The sequence below is a fragment of the Neofelis nebulosa genome, chromosome 5 (assembly GCF_028018385.1).
Source record: "Neofelis nebulosa isolate mNeoNeb1 chromosome 5, mNeoNeb1.pri, whole genome shotgun sequence".
Lineage (NCBI taxonomy): Eukaryota > Metazoa > Chordata > Mammalia > Carnivora > Felidae > Neofelis > Neofelis nebulosa.
In genome coordinates this window covers 53,043,787-53,066,774 of record NC_080786.1, presented here as the reverse complement: position 1 = coordinate 53,066,774, position 22,988 = coordinate 53,043,787, and positions in this window count along the sequence as shown.

Below are 22,988 nucleotides of genomic sequence, written 5' to 3'. Positions count from 1 at the left end.
TCAAGCCCCACCCAACTATGCCCTCAAAGCACACGCCCTAAGAGCCCGGCACGAGTCTCTCTGTCTGCTTAATGAACAGACTACAGAGTGCTTCATAGTTTGAGTTCCAGGGAAAACTGGATGTAACTTCATTCAGGTTTCATTCTATTAGCTTGTTCATCTATTTTTTTTTTTTTTTGCTTTTGTTTAAATTGTTTTTTTTTCTTTTTCTTCTTTCTTTTTTCTTGGATTCAAAAAGAGAAAAAATTATTTTTATTTCCCTTTTGTAAAAACATTTCTTTTAATTCTTTTAACTATGTTTTTTATTTTTTTGTAAATGTTTTATTCTATTTCACTTTCTTCATTTCATTTTATCCTATTTCATTGTATACACTTTTAAAATTTTTAAACTTCTTCTTACCTTTTTTTTCTTTCCTTTGTTTTTTCCTCTATTCTATCAAGCTTCTTTCAACAACTAGATGAAAACACACCCAGGATCTAGCTTCCTTTATCTAACTTTTTGTGTTATTGTTAATATTTTTATTTAAATTTTTAATTTTATTAATCTTTTTCTTCCTCCAAAATGATAAAATGAAAGAATTAACCCCAAAAGAAAGTACAGGAAGAAATGACAGCCAGGGGCTTAATCAGCAGAAATATAAGCAAGATGTCTGAACTAGAATTTCGAATCACGATAATAAGAATACCAGCTGGGGATGAAAAAAGCACAGAAATCCCTTCCTGCAGAGATAAAAGAAGTAAAATCCAGTCAGGATGAAATTAAAAATGCTATAACCAAGAAGCAATCTCGAATTGAATGCCATGGCAGCAAGGATGGACAAAGCAGAGCAGCAAATCAGCAATACAGAAGACAAAATTATGGAAAATAATGAAGCAGAACAAAAGAGGGAAAATAAAGCAAAAGAGCAAGATACAAGAACTAGAGAACTCAGTGATTTATTAAAAAGGAATAACATCTAAGTCATAGGAGTCCCAGAAGATGAAGAGAGAGAAAAAAGGAGGTAGAGGGTTTATGTGATCAAATTATAGTGGAAAACTTTCCTAATCTAAGGAAGGGAAAATACACCAAAATCCAAGAAGTACAGAGAACTCCCAACAGATTCAACAAAAAACAACCACTGACAAGGCATATAAAAGTCAAATTCACAAAATACACAGACAAGGAAAGAATTATGAAAGCAGCAAGGAAAAAAGTCCTTAACCTACAAGGTAAGACAGATCAAGTTCACAGCTGATATGTCCACAGAAACTTGGCAGGCCAGAAAGGAGTAGCAGGATATATTCAATGTGCTGATAGGAAATATATGCAGCCAAGGAATCTTTATCCTGCACAGCTGTCATTCAAAATAGAAGTTGAGATAAAAAGTTTCCCATTCAAACAAAAACTAAACAAGTTTGTGACTACTAAACCAGTCCTGTAAGAAATTATAAGGAGGATTCTCTGAAGGGAGAAAAGACGAATCAAAACAAAAAAGACCAAAAGTAACAAAAACTAGAAAGGACTAGAGAAAACCACCAGAAACTCCAACTCTACAGTCAACACAATGATAAGAAGTTCATACCTTTCAGTATTCACTCTAAATGTCAGTGGACTAAATGCTCCAATCAAAAGACACAGGGTAACACAATGGATAAGAAAATAAGATCCACATATATGCTGTTTACAAGAGACCCACTTTAGACCTAAAGACACCTTCAGATTGAAAGTAAGAGGATGGAGAACCATCTATCATGCTAATGATCACCAAAAGAAAGCTGGAGTAACTATACGTATATAAGACAAATTAGATTTTAAAATAAAGACTGTAGGGGCACCTGGGTGGCTCAGTAGGTTGAGCGTCTGACTTCAGCTCAGGTCAGGATCTCACAGCTTGTGGGTTCGAGCCCCGCGTCAGGCTCTGTGCTGACAGCTTGGAGCCTGGAGCCTGCTTCAGATTCTATGTCTCCCTCTCTCTGCCCCTAACCCACTCTCATTCTGTCTCTTTCTCTCTCAAAAATAAACATTAAAAAATTTTAATAAAATAAAAAATAAAGACTGGAACAAGAGATTAACAAGGGCATTATATCATAATTAAGGGGTCTATCCAAAAGATCTAAAAATTGTAAACACTTATGTCCCCAATGTGAGAGCACCCAAATATATAAATCAATTAATAACAAATATACAGAAATTCATTTATAATAATACCATAGTAGTAGGGGACTTTAACACCCCACTTACAGCGATGGACAGATCATTTAAACAGAAAATCAACAAGAAAACAAAGGCTTTTAAATGACACATTGGACCAGATGGACTTAACAGATATATTCAAAACATATCCTAAAGTAGCAGAATACACATTCTTCTTGAGTATACATGGAACATCTCCAGAAGAGATCAAATATTGGGACACAAATCAGTCTTCAACAAGTATAAAAAGATCAAGATCATACTGTGCATACTTTCAGAACACAACATTATAATAACTCAACATCAATCACAAGAAAAAAATTTGAAAAGACCACAAATACTTGTAAAGAACATCCTACTAAAGAATGAATGGGTTAACCAAGAAGTTAAAGAGGAAATTAAAAAGCACATGGAAGTCAATGAAAATGACAACAAGACAGCTCAAAAACTCTGGGATGCAGCAAAGGTGGTCATAAGAGGGAAGTATACAGCAAACCAGGTCTTCCTAAAGAAGGAAGAAAGGTCTCATATATAACCTAACCATACACTTTAAAGAACTGGAAAAAGAACATCAAATAAAAGCCAAAAACAGAAGATGGGAAATGTTAAAAATGAGAGCAGAAATCAATGCTATGGAAATAAATTAAACAACAACAACAACAACAACAACAACAGTAGAACACATCAGTGAAACCAGGAGCTGGTTCTATGAAAGAATTAACAAAATTGGTAAACCTCTACCCAGTTTGATCAAAAAGAAAAAGGTAAGGACTCAAATAAATAAAATCAAGAATTAAAGAGAAGAGATCACAACCAACATTGCAGAAATACAAATAATAAGGACATATTATGAGCAGTTATACGCTAATAAATTGGGCAATCTGGAAGAAATAGACAAGTTCCTAGAAACATATAAACTCCCAAAACTGAAACAGGAAGAAATAGAAAATTTGAACAAACTCATAACCAGTAAAAAAATTGAATCAGTAACCAAAATCTCCAAAAAACAAGAGTCCAGGGCTGGATGGCTCTCCAGGGGAATTCTACCAAACATTTAAAGATGAGTTAACACCTATTATTTTGAAGCTGTTCCAAAAAGTAGAAATGGAAGGAAAGCTTCCAAACTCCTTCTATGAAACCAGAATTACCTTGTTTCCAAACCAGACAAAGACCCCACTAAAAAGGAGAACTATATACCAGTTCCCTGATGAACATGGGTGCAAAAATTCTCAACAAGATACTAGCCAACCTGATCCAACAATACATTAAAGAATTATTCAGCACAATCAAGTGGATTTATACCTGACATGCAAGGTTAGTTCAATATTGGCAAAACAATCAAGGTGATACATTACATCAATAAAAGGACAAAAACCACAAGATCCTCTCAATAGATAGAAAGCATTTGACAAAACACAGCATCCTTTCTTGATAAAAATCCTCAAGAAAGCAGGGACAGAAGGATCATACCTCAAGATCATAAAAGCCATATACGAAAGACCCACCACTGGGAATGACTGAGAGCTTTCCCCCTAACGTCAGGAACATGACCAGGATGTCCATTCTCACCATGTTTTCAACACAGTGTTGCAAGTCCTAGCCTCAGCAATCAGACAACACAAAGGAATAAAAGGCATCCAAATCAGCAAGGAGGAAGTCAAACTTTTAGTGTTCACAGATGACATGATACTCTATGTGGAAAACCTGAAAAATTCCACCATAAAACTGCTAGAACTAATCCATGAATTCAGCAAAGTCACAAAATATCAAATCAATGCACAGAAATTGGTTGCATTTCTATACACCAATAATGAAGCAGCAGAAAAAGAAATCAAGGAATCGATCTCATTTACACATGCACTGAAAACCATAAAATACCTAGGGATAAACCTAACTGTAGAGATGAAAAATTTATACAATGGAAATGATAGAAAGCTTATGAAATAAATTCAAAAAGACACACAAAAAAATGGAAATATGTTCCATGCCCATGAATTGGAAGAATATTTTTAAAATGTCAATACTACCCAAAGCAATCTACATATTCAATGCAATCCCTATCAAAAGAACACCAGCATTCTTCACAGAGCTAGAACAAACAATCCTAATATTTGTATGGAACCAGAAAAGACCCCAAACACCCAAAGCAATCCTTAAAAAGAAAACCAAGGCTGAAGTCACCACAATTCTGGACTTTAAGATATATTATAGAGCTGTAATCATCAAGACAGTATGGTATTGGTGCAAAAACAGACACTCAGATCAGTGGAACAGAACAGAGAACCCAGAAATGGACCCACAAACATATGGCCAACTAATCTTTGACAAAGCAGGAAAGAATATCCAATGGAATAAAGACAGTCTCTTCAGCAAGTGGTGCTGGGAAAACTGGACAGCAACATGCAGAAAAATGAACCTGGACCACTTTCTGACACCATAAACAAAAATAAACTCAAAATGGATGAAAGACCTAAATGTAAGACAGGAAGCCATTAGAATCCTAGAGGGGAAAGCAGGCAAAAACCTCTTTGACCTTGGCCACAGAAACTTCTGACTCAACTCGTCTCTGGAGGCAAGGGAAACAAGAACAAAAATCAACTATTGGGATGTCATAAAGATAAAACCTTCTGCATGGCAAAGGAAACAATCAGCAAAACTAAAAGGCAACAAATGGAATGGGAGAAGATATTTGCAAATGACATGTCACATAAAGGGTCAGTATCCAAAATCTATAAAGAACTTACCAAACTGAACACCCAAAAAAAACAATCCAGGGAAGAAATGGACAAAAGACATGAACAGACACTTTTCCAAAGAAGACATTCAAATGCCAACAGACACATGAAAAAATGCTCAACATCACTCAACATCAGGGAAATACAAATCAAAAACTACAATGATACACCACCTCACACCTGTCAGAATGGCTAAAATGAATAACTCAGGCAACAACAGTTGTTGGCGAGGATGCAGAGAAAGAGGAACGCTTTTGCACTGCTTGTGGGAATGCAAACTGGCCAGCCACTCTGGAAAATAGTAGAGAGGTTCCTCAAAAAATTAAAAATATGACTACCTTACCTACACAATTAGGTATTTATCCAAATGATATAGGTGTGTTGTTTCGAAGGGGCACATACACCCCAATGTTTATAATAGCAGCACTATTGACAATAGCCAAAGTATGGAAAGAAACAAAATGTCCATTAACTGATGAATGGATAAAGAAGATGTGGTGTGTGTGTGTGTATGTATATATACATATATATATGTATATATGTATATATACATACACACACACACAATGGAATATTACTCAACAATCAAAAAGAATGAAATCTTGCCATTTGTAATAACGTGGATGGAACTAAAGTGCATTATGCTAAGCGAAATTAGTCACAGAAAGACAAATATCATAACTTATGTGGAATTTAAGAAACAAAACAGATGAACATAAGCGAAGAGAAGCAAAAATGACATAAAAAGAGAGATGGGGGCAAAACATAAGAGACTCTTAAATACAGGGAACAAACTGAGGGTTGCTGGAGGGGTTTTGGGTGGGGGAATGGGCTAAATGGGCAAGGGGCATTAAGGAGGACACTTGTTGGGATGAGCACTGGGTGTTATATGTAGGGGTTGAATCACTGGATTCTACTCCTGAAATCATTACTTCACTATATGCTAACTAATTGGATGTAAATTAAAATTAATTAATCTTTAAAAAAAAAGATTGAAAAAAAGATATATGAATCTCTATGTCTACTGTAGCATTATCTACAAGAGCCAAAATATGGAAGCAGCCCAAGTGTTCATTGATAGATGAGTGGATAAAGGAAATGTGGTATGTATATACAATGGAATATTACTTTCATTACTTTCATTAAAAAGTATGAAATCTTGCCATTTGCAAGAACATTGATGGATCTAGAGAGTATAATGCTAAGCAAAGTAAGTCAGTCAGAGAAAGACCAATTCCATATGATTTCACTCCTATGTTTAAGAAACAAAACAAATGAGCAAAGGAAAAAGAAAAGAGAGAATGACAAAACAAGAAACAGACTCTTAACTACAGAAAACAAATTGATGGTTACCAGAGGGAAGGCGGATGTGGGTAATTGGTGAATAGGGGAAAGGGATTAAGGGTACACTTCCCATGATGAACACAGAGTAATGGGTAGAATTGTTGCACTATACTGTACACCTGAAACTAATATAATGCTGTATGTTAACTATACTGGATTTAAATTAAAAAAAAAAATACTAAGTGGGAATAAAATGAATTTTGTATATTTGGGAAAAAATAAGCCTACCACTCTTATGCAACATGATAGGTATGTTTCTATAATTTGCATGTGTGCACACAATCAATTTTCTGTGAACTATATTTAATTTGTTACTATTAAACAGGGAATTCTTCCTTAAAAATTGCAAACCCAAGTGTCCACTAATAAATGAATTGTTAAGGAAGATGTACCGTGTGTGTGTGTGTGTGTGTGTGTGTGTGTGTGTGTGTGTGTATACACACACACACACACACACACTATGAAATACTACTTAACCATAAAAAAAATGAAATCTTGGGGCGCCTGGGTGGCGCAGTCGGTTAAGCGTCCGACTTCAGCCAGGTCACGATCTCGCGGTCCGTGAGTTCGAGCCCCGCATCAGGCTCTCGGCTGATGGCTCGGAGCCTGGAGCCTGTTTCCGATTCTGTGTCTCCCTCTCTCTCTGCTCCTCCCTGTTCATGCTCTGTCTCTCTCTGTCCCAAAAATAAATTAAAAACGTTGAAAAAAAAAATGAAAAAAAAAATGAAATCTTGCCATCTGCAACAACATGGATGGATCCAGAGGGTATAACACTAAGTCAAATAAGTCAGTCAAAGAAAGACAAATACCATATTATTTAAGTCATATGTGGAATTTAAGAAACAAAGCAAACAAACAAGGAAATTGAGAAACAGAAAATCAGACTCTTAACCATACAGAACCATACAGAACAGAACCAGAGGGGAGATGGGTGGGTGGTGATGGGTGGAGTAAGTAAAGGGATTAAAGTACACTTATTGTAATGACTTGATGTACAGAATTATTGAATTACTATATTGTACACCTGAAATTAATGTAACACTATATGTTAATTATACTGGAATTCATATTTTTAAAAAATAAAATAAATTTAAAAATAAAAATACAAGGATCATTCTGGCTGTTACACTGAAAACAGACTGTGGTGGAAGGAGGGGGCATGGTAGAAGCAAAAGGGGAGACTGTAGGTGTTTGTAATTATCCAAATTACGTATTTTAAAAATCACTATATAGACAATGAGAAGACAGGAGTAGAAAAGAGCGAGACTGAAAAAACCAGGATCAGTCAGGACCACAATACTGCCTTATTGCAATAGTCCAGCCATGAAATAACGAAGACTTTCAATAGTTCTGACCTACAACCACAGTCATTTATACTAAAACACAATCAATTTTACAGAAAGAATGAACAAATTGAAAGTATCAAAAATGGAAGCCCAGGGAAAAGGAAATATACAGATAACATATCAGAGGGTATGTCTCAACTTGGCATGCATTCAAATACAATAATGTATGTGTTTAACCTATAACTAACTCAGTGCCCTGTATGTAAAAGATGCTCAAAAGTCTCCTTTCAGACTTTAACTTATGCATAAAGGATTAATTGCTACAGGGATTGCTGTAGAATAAACAATTTGAAACTTGGGAAAAATTTATAAAACAACTTTTCAGATATTAGGCAACAGATAGCTCAGGACTGTGATCTTTCAGAGAAGGGAAATGATGAGGTAAGTGCTATGACTGCCTGGAGACATTTTCAAGGCTGCAGCTCAGAGAGCAGGAACTCAAAGACAATCTGGCAGACTCATTTAGTTGAAGAGACAAAGATCAGACTTCAAATCACTCACAGTAAGTAGAATTTGTAGGTCAGAATACTCAAAAGAGCTAAAGAGAAAGAGAGCTCCAGGTATCTTCAAAGGAGTCCCCTCAAGTCTGCAGACAAGTACTGATGTGCATATGCCTGGGAAAGCACTCCATGAGACTGGAGTGACCAGTCTGAAAGCAACAGGCTGAAAATGTCCCTGAAATCACCCAGTAATGGGAATAGTTCACATTCCCATCACTCAGAATCGACAAACTTCATAAAATATAGGGCATTAGAATATTCAAAAGAGTCATGCTATAGTAGCAGGGCCTGGAGTAAAGACTGCTCTGGACCTGCCACAAGAAAACTTAAACACAAGTCTCAAAGGGATCAAATTAATTTGCAAGTGCAAAAACAAAGCCCAACACTTTTTAAAGGAATAAAACAAAATCTGGCATTAAACAATATAAAACTCAGTGTCTGGAATCTAATAAAAAATTACCAGGCATGTGGTAAAGATGATAAATATGACCTTTAACCACAAGATTCTACCAATAAATAGAATCAGAAATGACAGAGATCATTAAATTTGCAGACGAATATATTAAATAAAGTAGCTGCTATAAATCTCATGAATATGTTCAGTGATATGGGAAAAAACATGAGCACAATTAGCAGTGAAACAAAAGATATAAAAATGCTCAAATGAGCCATACAGACAAAGACAGATACCATATGGTTTCACTCTTATGTGGATCCTGAGAAACTTAACAGAAACCCATGGGGAAGGGGAAGGAAAAAAAAAAGAGGTTAGAGTGGAAGAGAGCCAAAGCATAAGAGACTCTTAAAAACTGAGAACAAACTGAGGGTTGATGGGGGGTGGGAGGGAGGGGAGGGTGGGTGATGGGTATTGAGGAGGGCACCTTTGTGGATGAGCACTGGGTGTTGTATGGAAACCAATTTGACAATAAACTTCAATGAAAAATGCAGTGAATAAGATTAGCAGCCAATGAGACACTGCATAAAAAAATATTAGTGACATAGTGAAAATATCAGAGGCATAGCAATAGAAACTACCCAACATAAAGCACATAGATCAAAAAGGACTATAAAACAAAAAGGAAAAGACTTCCAGTCTGGGAAGTATATACTAACTTACAGATCTAGGAAACTCAGAGAACTTCAAGCAGGATAAACTCAAGAAATCAAGCTCGGATACTTCATAATCAAACTGCACCCAGAGAAAACAATGACACATCACATATGGGGGGGACTAATGATTTGAATGACTAGAAATTTTCATCAGAAACTATGAAAGCCAGAAGGGAACAGAACAACATCTCTAAGGTGCTGAAAGAATAGAACTGTTAGCCCAAAATTCTATCAGAAATACCCTTTAGGAATAAAGGCAAAATAAAATCATTCTAAGATGAAAGAAAACTAAGAGAATTTGTTGCCAGCACATCTGCTAAAAAACAAATGTTTAAGAAATTTCTTCAGGATGAAGAAAAAATCATACCAAAGGAAAACACAGAACTTCAAGAATTAAAAAGCAACAAAAATGGCAAGTATCTGGGCACCTGAAACAGACCATTTTTATCCTTTAAGTTCTTAAAAAATACGTGTGACTGTTGAAAAAAAATTGAAATTTTTTGTAAGCAAAAATTATGTGGAAAACCCTAAAGACTCTACCAAAAGCTGCTAGAATTAATAAATGAGTTCAACAATGTTGTAAGATTCAAGATCAGTACACAAAATTCAATTTTTTTCTATATGCTATCAATGAATAACTGAAAATTATGATTTTAAAAGACATTTACAATAGCATCAAGAAACATGAAATACTTAGAAATACATTTAACAAAATATGTGTATGATCTGTACACATAAAACTATAAAATATTACTGAAAGAATCAATCATGACTTAAATAGAGAGGTAAGCCATGTCATGGCTTGTTAAGACATCAAATTTTTCCAAACTGATCTATAGATTCAATGCAATCCATATCAAAATACCAGCAGGATTTTTTTTAATTGACAAGCCAATTCTAAACCTCATATGAAACTGAAGACATACAATAGCAAGACAATTTTGAAAAAGAAGAACAAAGCTGAAGCATCCACACAGACTGACTACGAATTTTACATATTGATCAGTGGAAGAGAGTAGAAAATCTAGGAATAGATGTGTCGATTCACTTTCGACAACACTATCAAGGTAATTCATAAGAGAAAAGACAGTTTTCAACAAATGATACTAGAACAATTGGATATCCATATGGAAAGATGTAAACATCAAACCTTATTCAGACCATAAATAAAAATCCACTTATAATGGATCATGACCATAATGTTAATAAATTATAAAATATATAGAAGAAGATAAAAGAAAATATTTGTGACTTTTGATTTAGCAAAAATGTCCTAGATACAGGCCCCAAAAGGAAAAACTGTAAAAGAAAAAAATTTTCAATTGAGCTTCCTCAAAATTTAAAACTTTTTTATTTGTAATACACCATTAAGGAAATTAAAAGGCAAGTCACAGACTGAAGAAAATACCTGCAAAATGCATATCTGATAAAGGCTTGTGTCCAGCATATATAAAGAACTCTCAAAACTCAATAGTAACAAAATATCCAAGGAAACCAAATTTGAAGAAATACTTCAAGAATATATCTGCATGACAGAGGAATACATGCTAAATTTCTCAAAATCATTATTCTATTTTGAAAATGCAAATTAAGACTACCATGAGACTACATACCCAGTACTTTAAAACTTAATCGATTAAAACAAAAACCATATAATTCTGTTTTATGTTTTTGTGGGTAATGAATTCAGACAAAGCTTAGACACTTGTCTGCTCTATGCAGCACTGACTGAGGTCACTCACTAGTACTCAAGCTGGCAATTGGACTCGACTTGAGGGACCATAACAGTTTCACTCACTACACATATTGTTTCAGGGAAGAGAACAGAATAAAAAGAGAAAGAGAATAGAAAACAGATTAGTATAACCTCTATATCAAAACATCATAAGAACATTTCAAAAAGGGGAAAACTACAGTCTAATCTCTGTCATGAAAAACACACCAGTGAAACAGCAATATAGATATTAATGGATAATACATAATTACTGATTAGAGTTTATCCCAAGAATTCAAGGTTACTGTAACATTTGAAACTAAAATATAACTTTAAAAGTATAATTTACCACATTAATAAATAAGAAAAATCATATAACCATCAAAATAGATGCAGAAAAAAGCAACTGATAAAATTCAATGCTCACTAACAATTTAAAAATAACTCTTAGCAAACTAGGAGTAGAGGGGATCATGTTTAATCTTCCAAAAGGTATCTATACAAAAATCCTATAGCTACTATTGTACTTAAACATAACATTTAAATGCCTTCTTGAAAAGATAAGTATGTTCACAGTCATCACGATATTCAACCTTATATTGGAAGTCCTAGCCAGTACAAATGAATAAATGCTAAGAAGTTTGGAAAGCAAGATAAAGAACTCTATAGTTAGCACACGGCATTATTTATATTCAGAAACTCCAAAAGAATCTCAAATAAACTATCATAAATAATTAACCTAGTAAAATCACTGGACAGAAAGTAAATATATAAAAATAGATTTTAAGGGGCACCTGGGTGGCTCAGTTGGTTAAGTGGCCAACTTCGGCTCAGGTCATGATCTCGCGGGCCATGAGTTCGAGCCCCGCGTCGAGCTCTGTGCTGACAGCTCAGAGCCTGGAGCCTGTTTCAGATTCTGTGTCTCCCTCTCTCTGACCCTCCCCTGTTCATGGTCTGTCTCTCTCTGTCTCAAAAAAATAAATAAATGTTTAAAAAAAATTTTTTTAAATAGATTTTAATTTTAAACACAAGCAACAAACAATTGGAAAAATAAATTTAAAAAAATATACTTTATAGGAGAAGTTGGAATATGGCAGCAGAGTAGAATGACCATAGGTTCACCTTATCCCACAATAGAACTAGATAACTATCAAATAATCCTAAATATCCCAGAAATTGACCTGAAGACTGGTAGAACAAACTCCACAACTAAAGGTAGAGTAGAGGCCACATAGAAGAAGGTAGAAAGTATGTAGATGCAGTTTGAGACACAAAATCAATGTACAAAAATTTGTTGCATTTCTCTACACCAATAGTGAAGCAGCAGAAAGAGAAATTAGGAAAACAATCCCATTTACAATTGCACTAAAAACAATAAGATACCTAGGAATAAATCTAGCCAAAGAAGTCTAAGACCTGTACTCAAAAAACTGTAAAATACTTATGAAAAAAATTGAAGACAACACAAAGAAATGGAAAGATATTCCATGCTCATAGATTAGAATAACAAATATTGTGAAAATATCTATACTACCCCCAAAAATCTAGACAATTAATGCAATCTCTATCAACATACCAACACCATTTTTCACAGAACTAGAACAAACAATTGTAAAATTTGTATGGAACCACAAATGGCCCCAAATAGCCAGAGCAATCTTGAAAAAGAAAAGCAAAGCTAGAGGCATCACAATTCCAGACTTCAAGCTATATTACAAAGCTGCAGTAATCAAAACAGTATGGTACTGGCACAAGATGGACACATAGATCAAAAGAACAAAATAGAAAATCCAGAAATAAACTCACAACTATATGGTCAATTAATCTTAGACAAAGCAGGAAAGAATCTCCATTTAAAGTAGACAGTTTTTTCAACAGTGTTGGAAAAACTGAACAGCAACATGTGAAAGGAAAAAATTGGACCACTTACTTACACTATACACAAAAATAAATTCAAAATGGACGAAAGACCCATATGTGAGACTTGAAACCATTAAAATCCTAGAAGAAAACACAGGCAGTAACTTCTTTGACATCAGCCATAGCAACACTTTTGTAGATATGTCCCCTGAGACAAGGGAAACAAAAGCAAAAATAAGCTACTGTAACTACATCAAAATAAAAATCTTCTGCACAGCAAAGGAAACACAATCAACAAAACTAAAAGGCTATTGAATGGGAGAAGATATTTGCAAATGATATATCTGGTAAAGGGTTAGTATCCAAAATACATAAAGACCTGATACAACTCAACACCCCAAAACTAAATGATCCAACTAAAAAATAAGCAGAAAACATGAATAGACATTTCTCCAAAGACATCTTGATGGCCAACAGACACATGAAAAGATTCTCATCATCACTTATCATCAGGGAAATGTAAATCAAAACTACAATGCAATATCACCTCACACCTGGCAAAAGGGCTAAAATCAACAACTTGAAAAACAACAACTTGAAAAACAACAACTTGAGAAACACATTAATGAGGATGTGGAGAAAAAGGAACCCTTGTGCATTGATAGTGGTAAGGGGAACTGGTGCAACCAGTGTGGAAAACCTTATGGAGATTCCTCAGAAAGTTAAAAAGAGAACTACTCTATGATCCAGCAATTGCATTACTGGGTATTTACCCAAAGAATACAAAAACACCAATTTAAAGTGATACATGTACCCCTATGTTTACAGCAGCATTATTTATAATAGCCAAAATATGGAAGCAGCCCAAGTGTGCACTGATTGATGAATGGATAAACTAGACACACACACACACACACACACACACACACTGCGTACAATGGAATATTATTCAGCCATAAAAAAGAATGAAATCTTGCCATCTGCAATGACATGGATGGAGCTAGAGAGTATAATACTAAGCAAAATAAGTCAATCAGAGAAAGACAAATACCATATGATTTCACTGATATGTAGAATTTAAGAAACAAATGAGCAAAGGGAAAGAGAGAGAGAATGCAAATCAAGAAACAGACTCTTAATTATAGAAAACAAACTGATGGTTACCAGAGGGGAGGGGAATCGGGATGGGTTAAATATGTGATGGGGACTAAGGAGTATACTTGTGATGAGCCCCGGGTGATATATGGAATTGTTGAATTTCTATATTATACATCTGAAACTAATATAACACTATACGTTAACTAACTGGAGCTAAAATAAACACTTAAAAAGCCAAAAGTAAAGAAATAAGTAGATAATTTTTAAAAATTTTAAATACTCTTTATAATAGTATCAAAAATCACCAAATATCTAAAAGTAAATACAATGAAAGGCATTTGAGGACTCTACATTATACAGCATTATTAAGATATATTAAAGAAAATCTAAATAATAAGAGCAAGGATGGGTAAACTGCAGCCTATAGCCTATTTTTCTATTGCCCACAAAATAGGAAATCCTTTCACATTTTTTAAAGGTTGTAAAACAAAAAAAAATAATAATAATATTATGTGCAGAGACTGTACGTAGCCCAGAAAGTCGAATATTTACTATCTGACTTTTCACAGAAAATGTCACTAATCCTTGAAATAGAGGAATACATCATTTATACGATATAGAAGACAATATTATAAAGATGTCAATTCTCTTCAAATTAATCCATACCCTCAATAACTCTAAATCAAACTCCTAATAGGTATTTTCTTTGTAAATTCACAAGCTGATTCAAAAAGTTTTTCTGAAATGCAAAAAAGCCAAGAATAGCCAAAATAATCTTCAAAAAGAACACTAAACTTGAAGATCTACTATAACTAGGTATGAAGACTTACTATAAAGCTATAGTAATGAAAATAAAATACTATTAGCTCAAAAGTTAAACAGCTCAAATAAAACATCTTATTAGCTGTTCAAATAAAAATCAAATAAAACAGTTATTAGCTCAAATAAAACAGAGTAGAAAGTCAAGTAACTAACCCACACATACAGAATCTTATTATCAATAAAAAGTAGAAAACCATAGTCTTTTCAATAAATGGTGCTCAATCAATTCTATCCATAAGGGACACACACACAAAAAAACTTGATTTCTATTTCACACAAAGATAAACCAATTCTAAATGGATCATGGGTCTAAATGTAAAATATAAAAACAAATATTCTATTAGGTAACATATGATAATATCTTCATGAGCCTGAGGCAAAGATTTCTTCAACAAGATATAAAAAGCTCTCACCATAAAGGAAAAGTTAAAGTGACGTGATTTAAGAACTTACATTCATCAAAAGACACCATTAAGAGATAAGAAACAAACTACAGCCTGGGAGATTTTTAAACTACATATATCTGACAAGAATTCATATCTGGAATATGTAAAATACTATTATAAGTTAATAATAAAATGATAGCTAAATCCAATTAAATGAAGGGCAAAAGACTTAAAAAATCAATACACTAAAGATGACATCCAAATGGAAAATTAACATATAAAAAGGTACTCAACATCACCAGTCATTAAGGAAATGCAAATTAAAACCACAATGAGATCTCACAATATATTCAACAAAAGGCTATTTTTTCCTTAAATATTCAAGTATGGCAAAGATACAGAGCAAGTGAAACTCTTGTAAGCTGCTGGTTACGACTGTAAACCGGTGCAACCACTTTGGAAAATTGAGAGTATCTGCTAATACTAAATAAATAGTCTATGACCTAACAATTCTACTTATAAGCATTTACCTAACACAGCCACATATGTATGTGCATCCAAAGACATGCAAAGAAACATTCACAAAGTATTCATAACTGCAAAAACTGTAAGTAGCTCAAATGTCTACCAGCAATAGCATGGAAAAATAATTACAACATTTTCACAGAATGGAATACTATGTCAAAGAGAATGAACTACTTCAAAACAAATGAAGTTAATCTATGCTCAGAGAAGTTATAATAGAAATTATTCTAGAGAGGTAATAACTAGAAAAGGCATGATGAAGTCTTCTGGGGTGCTGGTAGCATTCTATTTCTTAATATAAGTGGTAGTTACATGACTTTGTTCACTCTGTAAAACCTCAGTCAATTATAATTTATGAACTTTTCTGAATGTATGTTAAATCTCAAGGGGCGCCTGGGTGGCGCAGTCGGTTAAGCGTCCGACTTCAGCCAGGTCACGATCTCGCGGTCCGTGAGTTCGAGCCCCGCGTCAGGCTCTGGGCTGATGGCTCGGAGCCTGGAGCCTGTTTCCGATTCTGTGTCTCCCTCTCTCTCTCTCTGCCCCTCCGCCGTTCATGCTCTGTCTCTCTCTGTCCCAAAAATAAATAAAAAACGTTGAAAAAAAAAAAAAATTAAAAAAAAAAATCTCAATAAAAAGTTTACAAAAAAAAAAAAAAAGAAGAGAATTATCCTATGTATTTGAAACATTTACCAAAAGAAAAGCCTCAGACTAGAATTGATTATATTTGACCATGTTCAAGCTCTGGGCAAGAACAGTTCTGGGCATGTGTACTGAGTTGAATAATGTCCCCCAAAAGTCATACCAACCTAGAACATCAGAATGGGACCTCATCTGGAAATAGGGTCTTTGTAGATGTAATCAAGTGAAGACAAGGTCTTCACTGGATTAGAGTGGGCCCTAACCCAATGACTGTTGAACTTAAAAAAGAGAGAGAAATTTGGACAGAGACACAAAGAAAAGAACATCATGTGAAAACAGAGATACACAATGACAGAGGCAGAAACTGGAGTGACACATCTGCAACACAAGAAACCCCAAGGGTAGCTGGAAACTAACAGAAGCTAGAAGAGACGAGGAAAGATTCTTCTTAGAGCCTTGTCAAAGAGCATGACCCTGCCAGCACCCTGAGTTTGAGCGTTTTTTAAAACAAAGAGCATGGTCTGGTACACCTGTAAATTAAAGATGAAGTATTTTGCCTATAAATTACCATTCCACCATGAAGAGGCAAATGTTTTTACATATTAAAAGTAACAGCTGTGTTATTTAACTCAACAGAGAAAATACATGCAAAAACGCCATCTCAGGTAACCCCTAAGAAAGACGCCTATGAATTGTAAACTTGTGATAGCAAGAGCATAGTAATCCAGTTAATTCACTGAGAGTTCTTCTGTGGTGGGAAAGGGAGGGAAATGACTACGTCATACAAGCACTCCCCCAGAAATGTCCCATCCTGACACTGGTCATAAATGCTAAAAGGATAGATCTGATTCTAACTCCTCAGCATCTGACATTTACTGTACTTACTGAAAGGGAATAAAGGGAAATTTGCAGGGAGTGAAGGGGATGAGGAACTGTATTTCTTATATTGACTGCTCACTTTCACAACAGTTGCACTCTTCTACAAATTAACAACCACCTTAATGTTCTAAAATAGCAACTGCAATCAAAGCTCATATTCCCTGAGGTCTTAATTTCATCAGATCATGCAATTTTTGTTATAAAGTCAGAGTGATGCATAAGGGTTACTTTAAAGAGAGGTGATGATAAGTTTGGACTCACTGTATTCTGTTAACAGTTTTATTTCAAAGCAATCAGTGAATATAGGAAGGGTGCACCTAAAGGGCAAAGCATAGTCTTACAGGTTTAAACACCTTTCTTTGGAAATCGTGATAACCTGCCCAAGGCCTTAGCTATGTCTGAATTATCTCTGAAAAATGTGTATTTCTAGTGCATCCTCAGGGGACAGAGAAGTACAAAAAGAATGTTAACCCGGCTATAGAAATCATTTTTTTAAGAGCTCTCAGATATTTTGAAAGCATTTATGTGACTTGCATACACTAATAACAAAGCATTCTGATTACTAATTCAAAGAGGTAATGTAAGAGCCTCAACCATGCAACATTATTGATTTGCTTATAACTATAGTTTAAAATAATAAGTTTTTTAAAATATATACACCCAAGACTTTTCATTCATTCAAACTGTTCTTCTTGTCCATTATTCCTCTATAACATCTTAATCTAAACAAGGGTAACCTGCTTAAAATGAATTCAATATGAGGAAACTTGTACTTATAATGCAGACTACTTTACAACATAATTGTTCATTTAATCAATGGGATCTTCATTTTAGAGACAGATTCACTTTTAAAAAGATTTAAGAGACATTCCCATAATATGCTTAAAATAAAACTTAATTCACATACCATTTGTCAGGAATGTATCTGAGTAAAATGAGATATAAATCCAACTTGCCACTCTACCAGCAGACACTTTACATGGCCATTCCTTCAGTTCACTCAGGACTTTCAAATGCCCCCAGTCAGCAAGAATTGCCCTGATCACCCTTATGAAATAGTATTCCATGCTCCTAATTATCTCTCCTTACTCTGCTTTATTATTTTCAGAGCATTTGTCACCATATGACATATTATATAGTTATTTGTTTTTGTTGTTGGTACTTAATTTCTATCTTCTCCCGTTAGAATCCAACCACCTTGAGGGCAGAGTCTGCTGAGCTCCAGCTCCAACAATAATCCCTGACAAAGAATAGGCAATCAATAAATAACTGTTAAATAAATGAATAAGTACCATAAAGTAATATAAAATAAAGTCTTATGATCTGTAATGAAAAGAAGTTGAATGTTTTCTTAGATGTACTAGATTAGGAAGAAATTATCCCACTTGCACTAGCAAAATAATTTCCTAGAATCATTTTTCATTGAGTAAAAAAGCTTCAGGGCAGACCTTTTACGAGCTCGCCATCAATCTTCCATTTTTAAGTCAATAGGGATAATTAACTTAGTACAGTTTTTTTAAAAAACAATAAAATTTTTAAAAACTAAAACTGCTTAATTAGGTAACCATAGTTAAGAATAGGGGATGGAGGTGGAGAGTAAGTCAAATTTGTCCAAAGACAGAACAGCTCTTTGATTCCAGTGCAGCTCATTCTGACTAAAGTACGAGGTTTTGCAGTGTCTCCCTTATGGGAGTTCTGACCTCTAGCTGTCAAACAGGAGGTGATGAAGCACTTGTCCTTATTATTATGCACTTTGTGTGGATAATGGATGGCTTTTTTATTTTCTTGAAGGTAGTACTTTGTTTATGAGTCACCTCTGAAATCTGTTTTCTTTCTTGGGTGGCCTTTCATTGAGCTCTATTGTGGTAACACCTATTCTTCATCCTTGTCATGCCTGGAGTAAGGGAGCATTTTAGAAAATTAATCTGTACTATACGTCACACCACAAATGATATGCACCCCATAATGTTTCAATATGTTCATATCTACTGTGTTAGGTGGTTTGCATTATGTTTCAGAGAGCTACTCCTGACCTCAGACACTCCTAGTATCAGTAATTCTTTCCTGGGACACACTAACCACAGGGCAGGTGAAATAAACAGACCCAGAGTAGCTCCCTTCTTCCAGAAAGAAGGATTTTGACTGCACAGAATGGGCTCTCTGACCCTTAAAAGACTAATCCTACAGAACTAAGATCTTCTTTCTGACTCCATGGGGAAAACCTGAAGGAGCACACATAATCCATAGGAAAAATGTGTCACTTCTAAATGCATCAAACTTGAGGAAGCTCATTATACAAGGGATTTCCAGTGTGCCTTGTTAGATTCTGAATGTATCTCAGGCTTCTACCTGTTGGAGTAGTCAGCTCAGACTAAATTACGCTGCCAGCAACAAAGACTATCCAAATCTTAGTGACTTAACAACAATATGGTCTATTTCTCACTTACATACCATGTTCAGAAGTTAACCTCTGCTCTACTATCTTCATTCCCAGCCCAGGCAGTATGCACAACCCTTCTCTGAAACGTGTCAGTCTTACACAGGGGTAAAAGAGTAATGGTGGAATCACACAATGGCTCTTAAAGCTTTTGCTAAGGAGTGGAATGTGTCACCTCCACTCACATCTCATTGGCCAAAGCAAATCCATGGCCAACTCCAGTATCTGTGGGGTGGGACTCAATACTTCCTGCAGGAAGGGGTCACAGGGAGGTGTAGAAAAAAGTTCTGAACTTTTTTACAATATAATCTACCATTCCTATGTTATAAAACCTGGAATGGTTTAGGACACAGTTGTTTCACAAGTGTTGGAGTGTTCACACACCACTTTGAGAATCTGATAAAAAGTACAGAATTTATCCTCAGAAAAATGTACCCACATACAAAACTATCCCCAGAAATATGCACAAATACAAATACCTACAAAAGTTTGCATAAAATTTCAAGAGTCAGAGATACCTAGTTCCATACATGAACTCCAAACCTAGAATAACTGGTTTTAGAGAGAAATTGTCTCCATCAATCATTAAAATAAATTGCCATTTGTCAACATGAGGTTAGTCTTCTCATTCTACCTAAATTTAGAGAAAGACCTCATCCAGGAGGGACAATCTAGGTTCTCTGCAAACTGTCTGCTAGGCTTGTTCTGAGGGGCAAGGGCCCTAAATCACTAACCTCCATGCCCCCTGGGAAAGTCCAGTGGAAGGGGAACATGTTGCTTTTATGATGTATTTTCTTCCAGTTTAAATTGTCCAGCATTTTATCATATTGCTTTTTTATCTTTTACTGTTTTATAAATCATACATATGTACATATATTCCCAAGTAATACTGAAACTTAGTATTACAGAGTAATATCACTAAGTAGTAATAGTAAATAAATCATATTGCCTTATCCTAAGGCAACCAAACATTCATTATGAGTTTACACACACATAATACCTTTGTGTATCTTTGGCTCTTTCACCTCCATGGGGCTGAGGATCATACACACCAATCAGCATTTTTTCTACACTCTAGCAAAATCCTCAAATGTGGCCACAGTGAAAGTTGGATAAGGGAACTCAGAGAGAGGGGGCAAGGCCATTCAGAAAGCAACTCTACTAATGGGGCCTGATGAGGGGACGTGGTCTGCCATAAATGCAATGACATTTTAGCAAATGTCAAATAAGGTAACATCAGCCACCTACTAAAGCAACAAAACCCTGACAGAACTGTCAGCTGGCTCCTTATGAGAGACATTTGTGTTCACACTATAATTTGAGTTCCCTTATTTTTTTTAACTGTTCAAAGCAGCATCTTGAGTGAAGTTGGATGTGGTTCTGCCTTTCTGACGTGCACATCTCTCTGTGGGGTTAGGTAAAACCTGGAGCAAACATTTTAACTTGAGAAAAGAAAATATCCTGAACATTTTATGACTTCAAATTTCAACTTAAAGCAGCCACAACTAGAAGTGCTGCTCCTGGATGCAGAGGGAAAGGCCCAGCAAGTCACAGGCCCACATCCAAACTGGTTTCTTTCTGCTCAAGCTTCGTGGCACAGGCAGTGCAGTTGTGTGTGCCAAGGGACCTGCCGCCTGGGCCTCAAGGGCTAAAGGCCACACAATGTTCTCAGAGGAGAATGTGCTTCCCATATTCTCATCTAAAGAGACTCTCAACTTCAGATTTATTTTCTATTGGCGGGGGGGGGGCGGGGCGGAACACTTGGAATGTGCTATAAAGTCTTACTGAGAATTAAAACAAAACAACTTTACCTTGGAATTTATCCACAATTCAAAAATGCTTTCTGTTGGATTCTAAAACTCTATTTGAATTTTACATATAACTGCATGCCTTGCTTTAAGGAAACCCAACACATAATAAACATCCTGATTAGGGAGAATTTGCTTTATAAAAAATCTCACTAAGGATTCCTTTAACAACTTTCTCTGAATACATTTAAAAATAAATTACTTAAATATAATACACAATCTGGCACACAGCTAAGGTATTAGGTGAGTACACCATCCGCCCACTATGTAGCTGTAATAATGTTCCTTAAGACTTTGCTAAAACATAGGTATCAAAACAACAAAACCCTCCAAGTATAAAGAATAGTCACATTCTGATCTGCCAAATAACTAGCTGTTGAAGATAATAATAAAAGGATATTATACAAAAAGGCAAAATATACAAAAGTATAAATGTTATTGTGCTCTGGGAAATACGATTAACTATTATTAATTTCATTTTAACGGATTTAAGTATCAAATTACACAAATCTCAATTTTTATTTTTTAATAATAATGATTGAAATAACTGAGTAACATACATGTGACATTTTTCCTATATGGTCCCACTCTAAATCCCATTTCAGATGTCCCCCCTCCTCTGTATTCCTCAATGCCCTGGAAATATCCCATACCAGTTATCAGTCATAAATGCCATGTCAGCTTCCACCACAGTACCATACCAACCAGTGCTACCCTGCTAAAGGACGGCTATGGAATAGGCATGATAACATACCTTTCAAGCTTTTATAGACCAATGAGAAAAAAGGTCTCCAGATAATGGGCCATTTCAGTACTCCAATGCCTCAGATTCAGACATTCCCCATTACAGAGATGTCATGATTAAAAAACACAAAGGAAAATCACTTTATATGATTTACAACTATTCCCTAATATTTAAAAATATCACATAACCCTCCCTAATGTTTTATTACTTATGGCAAGACATGCTACATGCTGATATCAGCTGAAAATTGGGATAAAATATGAAGAGTGGGAGGGGTGCCAAGACTTATCAGGGACAGAAGGGAGCCCAGGAATCTTGATTAGCAATCACCTCCACCATGTAATGAGTTTCTGGACCAACAGGGGTGAAATTGCATGCCAAAAATCACAATAAATTATTCTCCATTTGAACACAGACTAGCCATATCATCACCTAGTTCCAGGTTTCGAAGATTGAACTTATCAAATGCATTGCTGAACAAAAGCTGGCCTTCATTTCCTAATGCACTTGACTGTGCTGGATGATTGATTGAGTGTGGATGAAGGCTCAGTAATATGGAACAATGATCAAAGACTGTATATCAACCACTGGGCATGCAGTACTATTATTATAGCGTCAATCAATAAACATAGTCTTTTAAGAGACTCTACTAGTAACACATTAATTCAAGAGCTGGGCCAGTATACAGAATAATTGCTCCACAGAGAAACTCACAGATACCACAATTGCTATGTGCCTTCCTTCACATAATATCACCTGTTACTGGAGTAAGCTATCTATGCCTTCTGGATGTTTAAAAAAGCTGATTGACTAAGGCATATGGTTGGCTCAGTCAGAAGAGCATGTGACTCTTGATTTCAGGGTAGT